Here is a 22,135-nt window from a genome sequence, read left to right on the forward strand (position 1 = left end):
TTTACTTTTTTCCCTTTTCTGACTCTTTCTTCAAGTCTATAAATATAATTTAATTTAGCCAATGTAATACATGCAGTAATCTATTTGGAAGTATTGTTTCAATATTCCTGAATCCATATACCGTATATACTCGAGTATAGGCCGACCCAAATATAAGCCGAGGCACCTAATTTTACCACAAAAAACTGGAAAAGTTATTGACTCGAGTATAAGCCTAGGGTGGGAAATGCAGCAGATACCGATAAATTTCAAAAATAAAAATAGATACCAATAATGCCATTGCCCATTGAATAACATATACAGCCTGCCTGTGCCCATTAAATATACAGTAGCCATTGTAAAAATTTGCTCTGCATAACAAATTATTATCACACAATACCGGTGTATTCAATGAAATACTTCACTCACCTCATGATGCTGATGTCCCGCTGTGATGATGATGTCCCGCCTCCTATGACACACGGCACAGTGATTCCTATCATTGGATCACTGTACCAGAAGAGGTGGGACATCGCTATGTGGCTGCTTGCCATAACAAGGAGGAGGTGGGACATCGTTGCAGAGCAGCAGGAGGGGGAGGAAGGGGAATCGTAAGATAGCCCTGCATTACATTAGAACGTGAGGGGGGGGATGGTGCGGTGCATGCTGCGCGGCAAACTGACACAGAGGGAGGGGAAACTCAGGGGCGCTGGGCCATTCACGAGCGTCACCCAGCGGCATGGCCCCACCCCTTTTTCTCCTCCATTTCGGGCAAATTTTTCACTGACTCGAGTATAAGCCGAGGCGGCTTTTTTCAGCTCAAAAAGTGGGCTGAAAAACTAGGCTTATACTTGAGTATATACAGTAGATAAAAGCCAAGTACCACTCACTCATCACAAAATCTCTCAAACCGTAAAGCCTACAAACTTGAAATTTGACATGTATGTTCCTCTTGGCTTCTAGATGCTCGCTAAGAAAGGATTTTCCTAAATGGCCATCAGATCATTACTAATTCTTATATAGTAATTAACATGCTGTGATGCTAAGGAGTTAGACATTCTACTCCCCCTCCCCACCTGAAAAGAACTCTGTTCCATCTGCCAGTTGCCTCACATTCCATTACCTCAGTTCAAACTGGCAGACATTCTACTCCTTCACTCAGGAGCGGTTTGGGGCTCCATGCAGTACTAAGCGTCAGTACCTCACCTAAACGTCTATGCCATCCACCTATGGAACTGCTTCAGACTCAAGGTGGCGGGCGCAGTATTCCCTTATGTGTTTGAATCACTGACTACCACTGAGCCAACAGATTGTGAACTGAATTTCTCCTGCATAGCCCGATCACATAGTTTCGTCGCAAAGCACGGGTATTACAGAAAGGAGGAATTTGTTTTTGTTTAAATGGTATTTACATAGAAAGGACTCTCCATTTTATTTATTTATTTAAAACAAATTTAATAAATACATTTACATAAAAAGCCCTTTCTGTTATCAGCCACTAGTTTTATTCCACATTGTCCTGGCCTTTCTCCACAGATTTTAGGGGTGTCATTTACGCTCCCATTTATCTTTTCAGCAACCCATGAAATAGATTAGGTGGGTGTTAGCAGCTCACCCAAGGTCAGTGAACGAGCTTTTTGGCAGTGTAGACGTTTGAACTGAGGTGTCCATGATAGTAGCCTGATGCTATCTACAATATCACATTGAGTTTCTTTGTATGCTGTCTTTGCCAGTTACTTCTGTCAAATTGTCCATGTGTGAGTGTTTAAGTATCTAAAACCTCACCAGTGAAACATGCAAACATCTGCTCGAATTCATCTTTGTCAGAAAATACGTAGCCACAATGGAGCTGCTGTGCTGAGTGAGCAGCTTTCATGTGGAAGTGGAACAGAGGTTGTAAAGAAACTGGAACACATGTTTGAAGGATAGCAGAGGTCAAGAGATAGAAGTAGCAGGGATTTTTGAGTAACAGCTAAAGAAACTGAGGTAGACAGATAACTGCTGCATGAACAGAGATATTTAACCTCAGACGTCCTTAGAATCAGGGTAGATCACTCATCTGTTTTCAAGACCATTGGCAACCAACAGCATTGTATTTATGTTGGATCTTATGAGGACCCAGATTGTTGGGGGCAATATGTTGACTGTTCAGAGAAGACTTAGAGAGGGCTATGAACAGAGGTGGGTTTCTACCAGTTCGCACCTATTCGGTAGAACCGGTTCGTCAAATCTACCGAACCGGTTAGAAGAGGTTCCACCAGTGGACCCGGAAAACAGGTCACACCTACAGAAGAGGTTCCAAATTTTTTTGAAACCCACCACTGGTCCTTGGATATGATTATTCTACACTATCATGCTCATATTTATAAAACTTAGTGCCTCTGTGAAAGGTAAGGATGACTACTGCATTTGTGGTGCAATCAGAACATTGCGTGTGTTGAAGTTGTTTTAACGCAAACCAAAGATGCCTTTTAAAAAACAAGTTTACATCATATTCTTATGCATGCCAGTGCTGTGTGTGAGGTAATTTAAAGTGGTTCTGACAAGTGTCGTTGGCATCTTCATATCCGGTCACATGGGTGGCAAGCCACTCCCACAAAGGAGGCCACACCCACAGAGTAGGTTCGAACAATTTTTGAAACCCACCATGGCTGTGAAGCACTATGGAGCAGTATGTAAGTCTAAGTTCTGTTGCTATGACTGAAACTCTGAAGACCCTCAGAGTCAACTTTATGCACCAAGATAAATACAGTTTATGTATCTGCTTGTATGCAATATCAGGCAGCTTCTTATTTTCCTATGTTATTGTTATTTTCCTATGAAAGAACAACTGATTAGCCAATAGCAAGCTACAACCAGGTTGTCATAAGCTTCTTGTCAGGTCTTTCAAATTTCTCCAAGCCATGTCATTTGACTTTTTCCCATTATTGTTTACTAAAGAAATACGGACACTCCCATTAATAATCACAATCCACGTGAAATAATGTTGAACAAAGACAGAACATTATAATAACTACAACTCTTGTGGGTAGAGGATGACGTTGGGGGCGTTTCAATAAAATAAAATTATACAAAGTACATTGTGATAACCTAGAAAGCATTAAGGCTATGAAATTCTCCCCAGAATACATGCACCTAGGCGCCTAGTTTCTACAGCTTCATAGAATTCAGTTTAAAGCTCCTTAAATCTTAGAAGATTTACACAAATGCTCTACATGGAGCAGCCCTTGAAGAGCATTCGGAGACTTCAGCTTGTCCAGAATGCAGCCGTGCGAGCGATCGTGGGTGCACCTCAGTTCACCCACATAACACCTATCCTCCGCGAGCTGCACTGGCTGCCTATTGGTCTTCGGATACGCTTCAAGGCGCTAGTCGTCACTTATAAAGCCCTTCATGGTATTGGACCTGGGTACTTGAGAGACCGCCTGCTGCCAATTACCTCCAATAGACCGATCAGATCCCACAGATTAGGCCTCCTCCAAATTCCATCCGCCGGCCAATGCCGACTGGCGACTACCCGGAGGAGAGCCTTCTCTGTGGCTGCTCCGACCCTCTGGAACGAGCTCCCCGTGGAGATTCAAACCCTCACCACCCTCCAGGCCTTCCGCAAAGCCCTTAAAACCTGGCTGTTCCGACAGGCCTGGGGCTAAAGAGCTTTTGCCCCCCCCCCCTCGAATGGTATGGTTGTTGTGTGCTTTTAAATTGTGTATTGTTCTGTTCGTCTATTTTATCCCTTATCTGTACCCCCTTCCCTGACTTGGATTGTGAGCCGCCCTGAGTCCCCTTCGGGGAAAAGGGCGGCATATAAATGCAATAAATTCAATTCAATTCAATTCAAATCCTACACATTAAAGAGCAGGATCATGAGCTAGATCAGGGGTTTCAAACTTGATTTCATTGAGGGCTGCATCAAGGTTGGGTCTGACCTCAGGGGGAGTAGGCATGGCTGAGGGCGCCTGTGGTATCAGGGCACCTGTGGTGGTCCAAGCACCCTGCCAACTGGCTTCAGAGCTCCGTTTTCAGCTGGGATAGCCTCCTGCAACCCTCTGCCAGTGAAAAGGGAGCTTCGGATGGCTGCACACAGCCATCACAAGCTCTGTTTTCAGCTGCAATGGCCTCCTGCAACCCTCTGCCAGCGAAAACAGAGCTCTGTTTTCGCTGGCAGAGACACCACGGGCCAGTCCATCACTGTTTCCAGCTAAGCCGGAGCTAAGCACTCTGTAGGCCAAATCCAGCCCATGGGCCTTGAGTTTGACGCTCCTGAGCTAGATACACACACATATAAGCACATACACAAAAGCAGTCATTCTGTAAGGCGGGAGAGGTTGTAAAAAAAGACTTTGCTTCTTTTGAAAATACAACATAAATGTGCTGAATGACATTCTTAAGTACTCAAGACTGCATCCTTGACCAATGAGAACCTTATACCTTGACACAGATAGAACTCTTTCCTTTAGTCAGGACAATATATACCCAGATTCCCAGAGGCACCTTGTGTTACCTTTTAGACCAGGAAATACTTGAACTTTGATGCATCACCCTTGTTACACAATTGCCATGGAACAGCAATAGCACTTAGACTTATATACCGCTTCACAGTGCTTTACAGAGTCAGCCTCTTGCCCCCAACAATCTGGGTCCTCATTTTACCCACCTCGGAAGGATGGAAGGCTGAGTCAACCTTGAGCCTGGTGAGATTTGAACTGCCAAATTGCAGTCAGCCGGCAGGCAGCCAAAGTATCCTGCAGTTCTGCACTCTAACCACTGTGCCCCCTCGGCTCTAATACACATGTATTAATACTGTACAATCTGTCTCAGCATCCTGAATTTTAGGGGTTCTGTTATTTAGAGAAGCTTCTCTTTCAAACAGGAGAAATAAATATGTGGAAATAATTGGATATTGAATAAATAATATTTGAATGCATTATGTTTTCTATTTGGAGCACCATTATGATCTCAATCTTATAATAATTTCTGGTCATCATTATTGTTGTTTTGCACATTGCTTAAGAATCATATTAAAAACATGATCCTTCCCTTATTTGTATTCAATATTTTAGAATTTCTGGGCTTGATTAATAACTGGTAGTTATAGTGATTTTTCCCATATTGGTGCTGCCCTCTCAAAGGACATTAAACCATGAGCACCTATTTGGAACGATTTTGCATTTTCATAAAGTGAACCGATTTTCTTTCTTTCTCTTTGTTCCCTCCCCAACGTGTTGTGCATTTTCCAGTTTCTTGACTCCTTGAGAGTTCATTTTCCTTTGGGATTCTCCAATAACATTTTCTCTCCATAATCTCAGGGTTTCATTGTGCCTATACTTTTATTCTGGATGATCAAATCATGGAAATTATATGCTTCCACCAAAAAGTCACAATACTTTTCTTTTAAGGAGACCTGAGTTAACAACAGGCTTGACAGTATTTTAAAAGTCACTCATCTATTACGTGCCTTGCAAATGTGTATTTCTCCATTTAAATGCATAATTCAGATAAATAGCAATTTTAAGCAGGTTATTTGGGGGCGGGGGGGGGAGAAAGTACATTGGCTACATTTATTGCCAAAGATTGTTGTCTGGGGTATCACAATGCTATCTTTTTCAATGATATACATACTCTCTTGCTGATAGAAATAAACCCTGCACAGGAGAAGTATAGGTGGCAGCCCTTGAAAAGCATTCGGCGACTTCAGCTTGTCCAGAATGCAGCCGCGTGAGCGATCGTGGGTGCACCTCGGTTCACCCACGTAACACCTATCCTCCGCGAGCTGCACTGGCTGCCTATTGGTCTCCGGATACGCTTCAAGGCGCTAGTCGTCACTTATAAAGCCCTTCATGGTATTGGACCTGGGTACTTGAGAGACCGCCTGCTGCCAATTACCTCCACTAGACCGATTAGATCCCACAGATTAGGCCTCCTCCGAATTCCATCCACCGGCCAGTGTCGACTGGCGACTACCCGGAGGAGAGCCTTCTCTGTGGCTGCTCCGACCCTCTGGAACGAACTCCCCATGGAGATTCGAACCCTCACCACCCTCCAGGCCTTCCGCAAAGCCCTTAAAACCTGGCTGTTCAGACAGGCCTGGGGCTAAGAACTATTGCCCCCGTCTTGAATTGGTATGACTGTTGTGTATTTTAAATTATGTATTGTTTCTGTGTCGTTTTAATTTTCTGTTTATATCCCCCTTCCCTGGTTGAGTTGTGAGCCGCCCTGAGTCCCCTTCGGGGGAAAAGGGCAGCATATAAATAAAGTCAACATCAACATTCAACATTTTCAGTTATAGAAACCCTCTTCTTTGAAAAAAAAAATTCCAAAATATGTAACTTGCTTTCCTTGTATATAAAAAGCACATGGCACTGAGAGTTAAGAATGCTGACTAAATCGGAATAGTTGTGGAATAGTGAATGTAATTTATATTTTAAAAAGTAGAAATCAAATAGTGGGACAATTGGAGGCTCCTAACACCCTTGCAGAGTTATTCAAGAGGAAACCGTCCCCATTAGAAAGATACCTTCTAAAGAAACCTTTATGGTGGAATCTGCTTGTTTATACTTTTAATTTTCTCAGCTAGAGAAAAATCATAGGGTTAGAAGTAATTTTACCTGAAGTCCTACTGAAACAATTCGTATTGATTGCATTTACCTTTGAAATTCAGGTATTAACACCATTTCTGATTCCTATTTTCCTTTTCTGTCCTTTTATTTTCAATTGTGTATTTCTTTACACAGCTTAAACACATTAACAAAGCCATAAGGACATGCTTTTCCCTTTCCTCTACAAAAATGAAAACCAATTTGTTTGATAAGTCTGTATCTCACTCCCCCCACTCTTGGAGCTAAGATAGCTTGGCACAAAGATGCCACTGGCCAAGAATTCCTAAGATAATTCTTTCTTGATTGATATTAAAGAGTTCTGTATGGATTTCCCCACTGTGTCTCACAACAACAGAAAAGAAAGTTGCTGTCTAGGCCCAACTTTTTATCATTAACTATTCAGTTGTGTTTGCCCTTGGACACTCTTGGATCAACACTTTCCATGCCCCTCTCTCTCATTGTCTCCTTCAGATCCTCCATAGTCATCTCAATGTCATCCTTTATACAGTATTTTCCAGCCAGCAGATTTATTTATTTATTATTTATTAGACTTATATACCGCTTCATAGGGCTTTCAGCCCTCTCTAAGCGGTTTACAAATTTTTTTAGCAAATTGAGTCAGCAACTTGCCCCCACAGTCCGGGTCCTCATTTCACCCACCTCAGAAGGATGGAAGGCTGAGTCGACCTTGAGCCGGTGAGATTTGAACCGCTGAACTGCAGATCATAGTCAGCTAAAGTGGCCTGCAGTACTGCACCCTAACCACTGCACCACCTCGGCTCTACTAGATACTAGGGAAGCTCCTTCTCCTTTTCTCCAATGATCACTCTGAGCGTGATTTGCTTTTTGAGTGAATCAGCTCTCATGATATGACTAAAGTAGGACAGCCTGTTTGGTGATCTTGGCTTCAAGTGATTTTTTGGTGAGGGTCAGTCTAGGACTTCTTTGTTATTACGGATGGGAGGCATAATAGTCTCATCCATTTCCACAGTTCAACGGGATTTCACCCTTCTCCTGTGTGACTTTTTCAAAGCCCAAGTTTCATAGCCATTAGTAGAAGTTGGAAAAATTATTGCTTTAACTAGGCTGTGTTTGGTTCAGTGATGAGTTGCTGATCAGTTTACTACCAGTTTGCTTGTGCTTGCGCGCGCACGCAATGCTTCTGTGCATGCACAGAAGCGTCCAGGTGGTTGCGTGGCACCTCCCATCACTGCCACTACCGGTTCAGCCGAACCGGCAGCAATCCACTTCTGGCTTGGTTGTGAAAACGATGTCTTTTGTCTTCCAGATGTTATTCATGCGGGACATTGCAGTTCTTCCAAGTGATTTATGCCTTCTGATCTCAGTGCTGTAGTCACCACTTTGGTAGATTTTAGAGTCCAGGAAGATGAATTAATTACCATATTTTTTAGAGTATAAGAGGCACCTTTTTCCCTCAAAAAAGAGGCTGAAAATCTGGGTGCGTCTTATACACTGAATACAGCATTATTTTGCCTCCTGAAACCTCGCCCCCTTACCAAAATGGGGGTGCAGAGCCTGTATGAGGCTTTCACAGAGCTCCTGGCGGCTGGGGAGGGCAGAATTGAGTGAAAAACAGGCTATTTGTTTGCTCAATTTTGCCCCTCGCAGCCCCCAGGAGTACTCTATAAGCCTCCTAAAGGCTATACATGCAAAAAATTTTTTTACAAAAAATGGGCCATTTTTTTGCTTGTTTGGGGGGGGGCATCCCCCAGGAGCAAGCCCCCTAAAGGCTATTCATACCTTTTTTGGGGGGGAACGGACCCATTTTCATGAAAAATAGGCCATTTTTGAGAGGTTTGTAGAGTGCAAAAACTTTTTTTTTAATTTGCCTTTTCAAAAGCTTGGTGCATCTTATACTCCAGTGCATCTTATACTCCAAAAAAATTCAGTAGAATTAGAATAGAATAGAGCTGGCAGTCTTCTAGTCCAACCCACTGCTAAGGCAGGAGACCACATACCATTTCAGACAAGTGGCTGTCCAGTCTCTTCTTAAAAACCTCCAGTGATGAAGCACCCACAACTTCTGAAGGCCAGCTGTTCCCCTGGCTGATTGTTCCCATTGTTAAGAAGTTTCCTCCTTAATTCCAGGTTGCCACTCTCCTTGATAAGTTTCCATCCGTTGTTTCTTGTCTTTACTGTTCCAGTGGTCTCATTGTGGCTCTCCATTCTAACCTGTGTGTTCTTTGCAGTTGCCATTATCTCTCTTTTCTTGAAGTTAAAGTGTAACCAAATTTTTACATTTTCATCTTTGACTTTCAGAATTAGCCACTCCAGATCATCCTTGCTTTCTGCAATGTTGCATCATCTGTATTTCGGTGGCTGTTGATATTCTGTTAGGACATTGAATGTAGTATCTGGAACCATAAAGTATATAATAAGCCAGAACACACAGTTGTAGTTGATTAGTTAGCAATAGCAATAGCAGTTAGACTTATATACCGCTCCATAGGGCTTTCAGCCCTCTCTAAGCAGTTTACATAGTCAACATATTGCCCCCAACAATCCGGGTCCTCATTTTACCCACCTCGGAAGGATGGAAGGCTGAGTCAACCTTGAGCCGGTGAGATTTGAACAGCTAAACTGCAGTCAGCTGAAGTAGCCTGCAGTGCTGCACTCTAACCACTGCACCACCTCGGCTCTAATTTTTTTCCTTCTTTTTTCTTCTGTGTGTTCTGTATATTGTTTAATTTATCTCATGATGTTCCTCTGTTCCTGACTAGCTTGGGATTTTTCCTTTTCTGGATGATGACAAAGACTGCTATAAATTTGAGTGTTAAATATATTTATGTTTACATAAAAACTACAAGTTTGTGTCTGTGTCTCTGACTTCATCTGAATAGCTGCTGTGTAATTCCATGACATGCACTGAATTAAAAAAAAAAACCCTACTACCAATTTTATCCGTTTTTTGTTTTTATTTTAAATTTTAAAGACACAACTTTTAGTTATTAATAAATACAATATTCAATACTTGGAGCTAACCCAGTCTTCTAAGAATTGCATGGATATATATGATGAAAACACCAGACAAATATTCGTGATAAGCTGCCAGAAATTCTGATCTTTCCACGCCAAATGTTTTTCCTTTCCCTCTGAATCCAGTTTAAATAAATGTTCTATGTCAGTTTTATTTTTGGTATCCAGGATTTCAAGGAATAACTGTTTAAGAAGAAAAAAAAATCTCAGGATAATTACAAACAACATTTTGGAACAGGAAGACATGAAAATCATAGGGCCTAATCTACTAAATATGATTAATGGAACTATTTTAAGATTCATTATTTTACCTGGAACCTATTGTTCCAAATAGAGAGAGGAGGCTGGAAGTATGTTAAAACTGAAATTTAAGCATGTTAAAAATAATAAAATTTAGGAATAGCCAATATGCTTTGAAAAAATACTACATTATATAAAATTTGTACAATAGTTGGACTGATTTTGACAGTCTAAACAGCTTATGAATATAAGCACCATTTTTTTTCTAAAATGTGAATGAGATGTAAAATTGGGGCATTCTTTTTTTTTAAAAAAATCACAGTATTGAACGATCCAAAGTAGTTGCTTTACTTTTTGGTTCACAGAAATAGCCTTCCAGGAACAACACACATCTTCAATAAGGGAATTAACACAAACTCCTTATACGCCGGTTCTCTAACATAAACATTCATTATTGAGACGTAGGAACTCAATAATCAACTCAAACCAAGCCAAATAAATGGCAGCCGTGTTTTAGATTCCAGAGTGGAATCTCCAGGATCCGCAATCCTTTCATTAAGGATCTTCTTCTTGCAGAAGAAGTTGGTTAGTGCTAAGTCAGGGCAAACCATATAGATTTATGCCTTCATGCAGGTAAAATTCTTTTAAATGAAAAACGATAGAAGTCCCTTAAGTAGTACGTTTATGACAGAATCATTTGGTTGCCTTGTATGTTGAAATAATGAATATGTGTTAGTACAATTATAGCTTTCCTTTACAACATTTGAACATTTAAATTAATATTAATTTTTGTTTGCAAGCAGAAAAACCAGATGTGTGTCAACAAAAGTATACTTCTTCAATGTTTAACATAAGATTTGGGTGAACATAGAAATTTCAACAAAAAATAATTATTTATATGTTTCTTTAGATTTTTTTTTCAGCATACCTCTGTTCAATAATGTATTATTTGTAAGTATGCATTTAAAAACAAATTCACGAAAATAAATTATTTCAAAGAGCATATATATGTGTGTGTGTGTGTGTGTGTGTGTGTGTGTGTGTGTGTTTTTATTTGTGCTGATAAATAAATAAAGGGAGACTAGTATAGATCTATTTCAAGCTATTTAGCTCTCAACAGCTAGCCATACCCTTACTGGGATTTGAACCTGGGCTATATTGTATACTAGGCAGAGATCTTAGCCATTAGGCCACAGGCTGTTATCTGTTATCAGTGAAGCCAAGGTGAAATGTATCTATTAGATTTTTTTTACAACCCCTGGTAAGCCCCAATTATGGGAGAAAGCTAACTCTCTCTCTCTCTCTCTCTCTCTCTCTCTCTCTCTCTCTCTCTCTCTCTCTCTCTCTCTCTCTCTCTCTCTATATATATATATATATATATATATATATATATATATATATATATATATATATATATATATATATATATATATATATATATATATATATATATATATATATATATATATATATATATATATATATATATATATATATATCGCACTGCTTACAACCAAGTTAAAAATGGTTTGCACTAAAAGCAGATGATTATATATGCAGATGACTGGATTGGATTAGGATTACATGGTTGATGGGATCGTTCATCCAGATGTTTCGTTGCCTCCATACACCCATATAAATGTTTTGGTGATGTCCACAAATGCACAGCCATTCCATTTGTTAGAATCACTTTCAATGAAAAGCAAATAGGTAATGGGATGAAAGAAGCACTAGAATTCCCTGGAGCCACAGAAGGTCACATCTGTAGTGTTAAAACTGAAGGCCTATTGTTGTAATATAGGACCACTTGGCCTACATTCTACCCTGTTTCCCTGGAAATAAGACCTGCCTGGATAATAAGCCCATTTGGGCTTTTGAGTGTATGTGCTAAAATAAGCCCTCCCAAAAAATATTGCAACACAGCAGCAGCCATGAGGTGACCATGCTTGATGCCTCCTGCACCTAAAAAATAATAAGACCTCCCCCAAAATAAGGCCAAGTGTTTATTTGGGGGGGTCAAAATAAAATAAGACCCTGTATTATTTTCAGGGAAACACAGTACCAGATAGAAAACCTGCAAATGGTATAGGATCTGGGTACTTGAGAGACCGCCTACTGCCAATAACCTCCACTAGGCCGATACGATCCCATAGATTAGGCCTCCTCCGAATTCCATCAGCCGGCCAATGTCGGCTGGCAACTACCCGGAGGAGAGCCTTCTCGGTGGCTGCTCCGACCCTCTGGAACGAACTCCCCATGGAGATTCGTACCCTTACCACCCTCCAGACCTTCCGCGTAGCCCTTAAGTCCTGGCTGTCCCGACAGGCCTGGGGCTAAAGATTTCAACCCCACTCGAATTGCCTGACTCTTGTGTTTTTTTAATGATGTATCATTTTTCATGTTTGTGACTTGTTTGTCCGCCCTCCCCTTGAGTTGTGAGCCACCCTGAGTCCCCCCAGGGAAAAGGGCGGCATACAAATAAAGCATCTCAATCTCAATCTCTCAAAATGATCTTTTTTCCCCTTTAAATCTCCTCCAAATTATTTTTGAACTGTGTCGCTGCTGTAAAACTCCCAACATTCTTGGCAGTCAGCATAAAGGGAGTTAATCTGAGGAAAGGGTTGGGGTAAGAAGGTGGGAAGTCAAGGGAAAGAGAGAGAAACAATTTGGTAAGTATGGGGGAGGCTGTTTCAATTGAAAATACCAAACGAAGACCAGGGATTGCCAAGGAAAATACTAAAAATTTTCAGTAGAGAAAGAACACCAGCAAGTGATGAATAGGAGGTTTATTCTTCGGTCGTAGGTAGCGGAAGTTGTTTGAGATGAGAAGCCACACTAGGTCCTATTTTCAACATAAAATCAACAGGGCATTTTAGCGGAGAAATTTTTATTTTGGCGAGCACAGCATTGCTTCCGTAAGGCAACACCAAGCAAATTACTAGGTGTTTCTTTCTCAAGGCTTTTATCTTCATTTGCCAGCATAAGCTTCCTTTTATCACTCTGACTGCTACCCAGCGGGGGTCAAGAAAAGTTTAAGAGCATAACAGCACAAGAAAAACCTTTTTAGATCCTGCTGTAGGAGAGCCACCTTCCCTGGACCGGAGGATGACAAATCCCTTCCATTGTTAGTTCTCAGAAATCAAAGCAGAGTGCATCTTGTTTGTGATTCAAGAAATGGAAAACACCCTTTGATAACTTGATTCTCAATGAACCTCTCCAATCTCTCTTTTTAAAAGCAATCCAAATTCACTGCCATTACCACAATTTTACTGTGCACCATGGAAGAGAAAAGGTATTTCCTTCTGCTGGCTCTGGTCCCCACACATTTAGGATTTAGGATTTTTATTTATATGCCGCCCTTTTCCCTGAGGGGACTCAGGGCGGCTCACAATCCAGGGGGAGGGAAGAACAAAACAAAATACACACATAAAGACATTACATCATTAAAAAGCACAACAGTCATACTATTAAGTCTTTAGCCCCAGGCCTGTCGGGACAGCCAGGTTTTAAGGGCTGTGCGGAAGGTCTGGAGGGTGGTGAGGGTACGAATCTCCACGGGGAGTTCGTTCCATAGGGTCGGAGCAGCCACCGAGAAGGCTTTCCTCCGGGTAGTTGCCAGTCGACATTGACCGGCTGATGGGATTCGGAGGAGGCCTAATCTATGGGATCTTATTGGCCTAGTGGAGGTGATTGGCAGTAGGCGGTCTCTCAAGTACCCAGATCCTATACCACGAAGGGCTTTGAAGGTGACAACAAGCACCTTGAAGCACACCCAGAGATCAACAGGCAGCCAGTGCAGCTCGCGGAGGATAGGTGTTACGTGGGTAAAACGAGGTGCACCCACGATCGCTCGCGCGGCTGCATTCTGGACCAGCTGAAGTCGCCGAATACTCTTCAAGGGCAGCCCCATGTAGAGCACATTGCAGTACTCCAGCCTAGAGGTCACAAGGGCACGAGTGACTGTTGTGAGAGCCTCCCGGTTCAGGTAGGGACGCAACTGGTGCACCAGGCGAACCTGGGCAAATGCCCCCCTGGTCACAGCTGACAAATGGTGTTCAAAAGTCAGCTGTGGGTCCAGGAGGACTCACATGAAATGATTTTTGTGAGAGAGAAAAAACTCTGGGTCTTCTTGTTATCTTATGATGTGCATGGTTTTATGTATCTCTTTATGCCTCCCCTTTTCTAAAGCTAATATATATATATCAAATGATGTAAACTCACCAGCTGTCTCCTAATTATGGTTCCTTGTATTTTGATGTGATATTTGTGATTAGAACTGTACACAACACTCCAAATGCAATCTTAACCGCAGATTGATGTAAGGCAGAGGTGGCATTCAGCAGTTTCTGACCCGTTCTGCAGAACTGGTAGCAAAAATTTGAAGAGTTCAGAGAACTGGTAAATACCACCTCTGACTGGCCCCACCCCCAGCTGATCGGGAGGAAATGAGGATTTTGCAGTAACCTTCCCCTGGAGTGGGGAGGGAATGGATCTTTTACAGTATCCTTCCCTTGCCACGCCCACTAAACCACACCCACCAAGCCACACCCACAGAATCGGTAGTAAAAAAAATTGAATCCCACCACTGATATAAGGGTGCTTTTATATTAACAGTTCAGTTCTGAATTGCTTTCCTAATTATTAGCAACTTTCTTCTTCAACAGTGAAATTGCTCTTACTAAAATTTATTTGCAACACAATGAATTGTTGATAGATCTAACCTGTATTTCCTTTTTTAAAGATTTTTATTAACAAACATGTAAAACACACAACACAAAAATTAGACGTACACCACATTTATACAATACAATACGAACAGGAACTTCCTGTTCTTTATAATAGCAATCATCAATCGATACCGCTCACTTTATATTATTTCCCCTTCTATTGTATTTCATTTGGATTTCACCATTCTTAACCCTCTTTATTTTACTCATAACTATTATTTTTGAGTTTTGTTATATTCTTTCATTGATTTTTGTTTCTTTCCTCCGTCCACCTATACCATTTATCCCATATCTGATAGAATTCTGATTCTTCCTTTCCCTGGATTTCTTTAGTTAGTTTATCCATTTCAGCACAGTCCATAATCTTTCTTATTATTTCATCTTTGCTTGGGATTAATTTGTTTTTCCATTTCTGGGCAAAGGCAATCCTTGCCACCGTAATTATATGTAGTATTAAATACTGGATTTCTTTTTTGTATTTCACAGACATAATTCTAATAAAAAGACTTCAGCTAACCTGTATTTTCATTAGCACAAAATTACTGTTTTCTTCATAATATATAACAATTTCAATGAAACATGTTAGTTATACTTATATCCTGCTTTTTGAGACACTCTAGAGCAGGACTGTCAAACTCCCGGCCCACGGGCCATATGCGTCACACATGGGTCACTCCCCTGCCCGGTTTAACAGGAGGGGGAGTCCTGATACATAAAGTGACGCCACCATGAGAATGTGAGTTTGACGCCCCTGCTCTAGAGTAATGGATTGGTCTATGAAGCGGTAATCAGCAGCAGATAAACTAATGCACTTAAGCTTTCATAGATAATATACCAGGGAAATTAAAAGAAATAAATAAAAACAAGATAATTTTACTGGTGTGGGATGGGAGTCCAACTTCCTTGAAGAAGAAGGTGGTTTGCCTCCTCTGCTAGAAGCTATCTCTGGGCCCAACAGCACTGAATAATTTATTGCTCAATCTCCAACCTCCATTTTGTAGTCAGTGGTAATTTCAGAGCCCTGGAAGAACTTAATTGACTGGACCCTCTTCGGTCTTATTTCAGATTACAACACAATGCTGAAATGGTATTTGGTCACACTTGATGGAGAGTTTTGGAGGAGCTGAGTCAGGGGTGGTGCAACCATTCTTGTTAGGTATTGTATATAGTTGTCAGTTGAAGTTCTCAGTCTGGTCCTCTGTTCGAGCGGGAAAATACTCTCTCCTGATTGGTTGTGGGTTGATCAGCTTCCCTATAAAAGGAGCTGTGTCAGCCAGGGAGGAATAGTTGTCTCACAGGCAGTATTGAATGAAGAGCTGTTAGAAATCACTCTGGCCTCACTTCCATTCTTCACCCAGAACACAACAATTCTAGTTCTTCTCCTCTCTCAGCAGCTTTCAATACCACAGACCTTGGTACCAGTTACCAGGATTTAGGGGTGAGGCAACACAGTGTTGTGGTGCTACATTGCGTTAGTTAGTCTTTCTTTTTCTGTGTTTGGTTTCGATTGGAGTTGCCAGAGAGTGAAGATTGAGCCCAAAGCTTTTGATGTGCCAGCTGCCATAAAGCTCCTCCTGTTTAAGGTCTACATGAGGGCACTGGATGGGTGAGGTCATATACAAGGTGGGGGTCAGATGTTATCAGCATGCTGATGATACCCAGGTGCATCTTTCAGCTTTGAACTGACAAAGGGAAGCTGTCAAGGACCTGCCCCAATTCCTGGAGGATGTGGGAGTTTGTATGAGGAGGATGACACTCAGGCTCAATGTTGACAAGATAAAGTGGCTGTCTATATTTAGACCATCTGGAACCAGAAGACCTGCCATTTTCACTTCTGAATGAAGTTGCACTTCTACAGTATATTTGAGATTGATGCATAATTTAGGGGTCTTCCTGAACTTTCAGCTCCTGTCTTCTTCTTGTGTGCAGTTCTGAATTTAGAGGGCCTGCAAACAATTACTCACTCTTTGACCATCAAACTGTGGGTGATTCTTAATAGGAGTGCCCCAGTGGTGGGATTCAGCCACTTTACACCTACCCGGAACAACCGGTTGTTAACTTTCTAGGCAGCTCAGAGAACCGGCTGTTGGAAGAAATCTCCTTTTGTGTTTTTTCCACTTTACAGGGCTAATCCTGCAAGGAAGGCAGGAAGGAAACATTCTGGTGTTGTTTCTAGCCTGATCTTTATTGCCCTGCTTTCAGAAACTGCCTCTCCAGTTAACCCTCATTACATTGTAACAGCTAAGGAAAAGCACCCATCGATGTGAGTGACATTGAGTTGGCCATGCCCATCCAGTCACCTGACCACCGAGCCCCGCCTACCCAGCTGGTCATTAGGGCAGAGAACCAGTTGTTAAATTATTAGAATCCCACCACTGGAGTGCCCTAGAACCACTCAAAAGCTTCAACTGGTCCAGGATATGGCATACAAGCAGATATGGGCATGATATCCATGTAACACCTCTCTTTCATGAGCTGTAAGGAGTCTTACCAGAAGACCTCCAAGTACAATTAAAGGTACAATGGTTATTATTAAGAAAATCTTCATATCCTAGGGACTGCCTATCTGAAGTACAGTCTATCTCTGTAGCATGTTCTTTCAGTTCAAATCTATAATAGTGCCATGCTTCAAAGTCCCATTAATTAAATAAACAAGCACTTAAAACATGGGCCTTGCACTAGCCATCAGGTAGAGGCAACAGTACATGTTGTGACCCAGCAGGAGCCGTTGGAGCTGCCACCAGACTCCGACAGCGAGGGGCCCTATGAGTCAGAGGATGTGGAGGACCCTGGACAGGGTTCCGACTCCAAGCAGGGTGCAGAGAGACTGGTTGGCCACCAGGTGGCGCCTGAGCCTTGGACCAGTGGGGAGGAGACAAGGGAGAGTGATCCAGAAACCAGCAGTGAGTTGTTACTGGATGCACGCCATCGAAGAGCTACTCTGCATCAAGAACAATTACGCAATTACAGGAGGTAATTGCGCTCAGCTGGTGGTCATGAGGCTCCTCTCCAGACTATAAAAAAGACTGCTTGTGACACGCCCCTTTTGCAGAAGTCAACGCTTTGACTAAAGAGAAGGTAACTAACTTGGCAGGCTGGATTGCTGCCAAGGTTTGCCTGTATTGCTGCCAAGGTTTGTCGGACTTGCTGCCAAGGTCCTTATATGTTTGCTTGCTTGGCTTTCAGCCACCGAGATTCTGGTCTTGCTATTAAAGGACATTCTAATTAAGCTTGTCTCAGCTTTCATTACTGGACAGAGGAGGGGGCAGAACAAGTACATATCTTGTGGGAAGGTTTATGCCTAAAGCAGGGGTGTCAAACTCGCGTCATCACAGCGTCATCACGTGATGTATTGGGATTTTTTTCTCCTTCGCTAAACTGGGCAGGGGTGGGGCCAGCATGTGATGCATCTGGCTGCGAGTTTGACACCCCTGGCATAAAGGATGTGTTTCTGTGGTTCTACCTTGGATATACAGCATATACAAATTGTGTACCCTATCTAGAAATGTTTTGAAGTCAAAATGAATAATAAGCGAATACATTATTTTGTTAGAATTTTCCCTTTGTATTTCTCACATAGTCCACGCGGTAGAGAGATCAGAAGTTCCCATCTCCCAAAATTCAAATAGTTGGGTATTATAGACTGGATTATTGTAATGCGCTCTACATGGGGCTGCCCTTGAAGAGTGTTCGAAGACTCCAATTAGTCCAGAATGCAGCCGCGCGAGCGATTGTGGGTGCACCAAGGTACACCCACATTACACCTATCCTCCACGAGCTGCACTGGCTACCTATTAGTCTCCGAATCCGCTTCAAGGTGCTGGTCGCTACCTATAAAGCCCTACATGGCATCAGACCTGGGTACCTGAGAGACCGCCTCCTGCCGATTACCTCTCTCAGACCAATTAGATTGCACAGGTTGGGTCTCCTCCGGATTCCATCTGCCAGCCAATGTCAGCTGGCGACTCCCCGGGGGAGGGCCTTCTCTGTTGCAGCTCCGGCCCTCTGGAACGAGCTCCCTGTTGAGATCTGGATCCTTACTACCCTCCCGGCCTTCCGCAAAGCCACCAAGTCCTGGCTGTTCCAGCAGGCTGGGGGGAGCTGAGAAGCATCTACCTCCATAGAAATTGTGAATGTTGGTTTTGTTTTTAATATGTTGTCTTTGTCTCATTCCCCCCTTTCCCTTGTCTTTTGTGAGCCGCCCGGAGTCCTCCGGGAGTGGGCGGCATACAAGACAAATAAATAAATAAATAAATAAATAATAAATAAAATAATAATGCTCTGTTTGTACATGTGCTGCTTTTAATATATACACTGCACTGAATGTATTGCTGAGTTGCTTAATTTTACAAGTGCATTAAGGAGATGCAACTCTTCACAAAAGAAGTAGAATGATACCCATGTTGATTTGAATCAATAGTACATTTCCTCACTTTGGGATGGCAGTGAAAAAGGAGTAGCGGTTTCCTCCATTCCTACAATATCATTCTTTTCTCTCTCTCTAACAAATGGATACATAACAATGACCTTCCCAAAAAGCTAAATAGGTGCTGTAAAGATGTTATATAAATAGTCCAGTAAGAGTAGATCTCACTTGTATGATGCTAAATAATGATCCAGAGAGTTAATTGCTTCAAAGAATCTAAGGTCAAGTATGTTGCAGTAAATACTATAGGTAGAAAGATGGACTTATCTTTCCAAATCATGAGAAATTCTAACAGAGATCAAAGATCTTTTACTGTTGATTGTTGCAGGCTGAAACATGAGTTGTAAGCCAAAACATTTGGAGGGACTAATGTATATATTCCCAAATTAAATAATCTGGTAAATTCTTTTGGCACCTCTGTTAAGGAGATGAAATACTATGAGTTATTACTAAAAGATTTTCCATAAGGAACATTGACATGCCGTGTACAAAATACTTTGAAAACAGAGAAAGTGGTAACAGAAGGTGATGCTTTGAGCTATATGGTACGTATTTTAAAAGTTTGATCTAAAAAACCATGTACAGTGTTGCTCAGGAATTTTAATTTTCTGTGCAAGACAAATGAGAGGATCTAGGTGAAATAGGACAGCCATTTTTAATATCTATATATATTGGTCACATAAAATGTGAAATATTAAACTAAGTTATGTGAAAGAGATGAATAAGGACCATTAAAACTAAACCACTGTTGTGTGGTGAATACTTTCTTTCAGAAAGTGTAGCTCTGTGATTTACGTAGGTTAAGAGATAAATATAGCCATCAAAGAATAGTTTCTTTTTAACATGAAACAGCTTCAGTTTACCTCAGGAGATATATTCTCTTGTCTACCCAAGATGGTGGATCAGTGCTGATGTTAATAATATTAATCCATCTGCACTCTGCTACGTTATGTTTGTCTTGTCTTCTTGCCTCATGAGAAATATAGAGTTCATCTCCTGTTGTTATCACATTTTTAAGTTTACAGAAAAGAAAGAAAAAGTGAAATTAATGTTTTGGAGGCTTATAGATAACAATTAGCACTAAGTAAGTAAGCAGTAAGTACAGAAGGATCTTGACAGACTTGAACATTGGGCGCTATCTACCAAAATGAAATTCAATGGTAAAAAAAGTAAGGTTCAACATTTAGGCAAGAAAAACAAAATGCACAGGTACAGTATAGGTGGTACCTTGCTCAATAGTAGTAACTGTGAGAGGGATCTTGGAGTCCTGGTGGACAACCATTTAAATAGGAGCCGGCCATGTGCAGCAGCTGCCAAAAAAGCCAACACAGTTCAAGGCTACATTAACAGAGGGATAGAATCATGATCACGTGAAGTGTTTATACCATCTTATAAGGCCTTGGTAAGGCCACACTTGGAATACTGCATTCAGTTTTGGTCGCCACGATGTATAAAAGATGTGGAGACTCTAGAAAGAGTGCAGAGAAGAGGAAGGAAGATGATTAGGGGACTGGAGCTAAAACATATGAGAAGGGTTGCAGGAACTGGATATGTTTAGTTTAATGAATAGAAGGACTAGGGGAGACATGATAGCAGTGTTCCAATATCTCAGGGGTTGCCACAAAGAAGTGGGAGTCAAGCTGTTCTCCAACACACCTGAGGGCAGGACAAGAAGCAATGGGTGGAAACTAATCAAGGAGAGAAGCAACTTAGAACTAAGGAGAAATTTCCTGACAGTTACAACAATGAATCAGTGGAACAGTTTTCCTCCACAAGTTGTGAATGCCCCAACACTGGAAGTCTTTAAAAAGATGTTGGATAGCCATTTGTCTGGAACGGTATCGGGTTTCCTGCCTATGCTGAGGGTTGGACTAGAAGACCTTCAAGGTCCCTTCCAACTCTGTTATTCTATTCTATTCTAAGGTGAAATAGTGCATAAAGTAAAATATGAATTGGATGTTGAAATACCCATTATAGTCTTCAATTTTGAAATACTGCATTAATGATAATAATTTCAGGAATGCTTACATAATGTGGATCTCAGTAAAGGCACCGCCCTAAAATAAAGCCAGCCTAGGGGACAGTTGCAGGGAAGAACTAATGACTGAAGATGACTACAACCTCCTTCTGCATTCTCTTCCTTTACAGATAAAAGTAAATAGTGTGGAAAGGAAAAGGCTTGATGGCACCACTCCCCAAATCAAAGCCAGGGGACCTTTTGGTTATATTCCCACACTTGGAGACTGGTTGGAAGCTGGTTAGATTCCCACAGTTGGAGACCCTTTCCTGCACATCTGAAGTGCTGACTTTATACACCAGATGTAATTTATTCTTCATAAACATCTGTCTTCAGGGAGCATTACCTCAGCATTAGAGCAGCAGGCGAGCTCCAAGTGTAGGCGCTGCCAAGGATCGCTGTGAGTCCTTCAGCCATGTGCGTTCGGGTGCAATCCAGAAAATAAGATGGGCTGGGAAAAGCTGAGAAGGATGAGCTTAAGTCTTCAGGGAAAGGTTGTGTACCACAGATGGCCCTATTGTGTGTGTTGGGGGGGGCAGAAGCAGAAAAGAGGGGAGACTTCAGCCTCCCTCTCTTTTCCTTAGATTCCCATGGTGTCTCAAAGGGATGTTATGTTAATTAAAATGGAGAGAGGTCGGGAAGCAAAGGGAAGTTCATTTGGCCAATGTGGGTTTCATTTTTCTTCTGTTTATCTGCTGAACGTTTTCAAATGTTACTTCAGAGCTTCTCTGTAAACCTGCCTTTGGGGTACTTCCAAACTGCGAGAAATGCAAATGCCAGGCAGTAAAATGACCCCATGAGAGATTCCTGCAGTGGAATAAGACTTAAAAAAATGACAAGCATATAAACATTGAGCATGTAGAAGTTATCTCCCCAAATAGACTATTTTGGAATTAATTTGTGTCTATGTTACACATCCGTGTCATTACAATGCCCCTTTCCCTTGCCACTTCTCAAAATGAAATAAAATGAAATAGTAAAGTAAAGCAGAGGTGGGTTCCTACCAGTTCGCACCTATTCGGTAGAACTGGTTCGTCAAATCTACCGAACCGGTTAGAAGAGTTTCCACCAGTGGACCCGGAAAGCAGGCCACACCTACAGAAGAGGTTCCAAATTGTTTTGAAACCCACCACTGCCCCCCCACACAGAGAGA

Source organism: Thamnophis sirtalis, unplaced genomic scaffold, assembly GCF_051295495.1.
Source record: "Thamnophis sirtalis isolate CommonGarterSnake01/CBP01778 unplaced genomic scaffold, rThaSir2_p1.2 scaffold_10, whole genome shotgun sequence".
Taxonomy (NCBI): domain Eukaryota; kingdom Metazoa; phylum Chordata; class Lepidosauria; order Squamata; family Natricidae; genus Thamnophis; species Thamnophis sirtalis.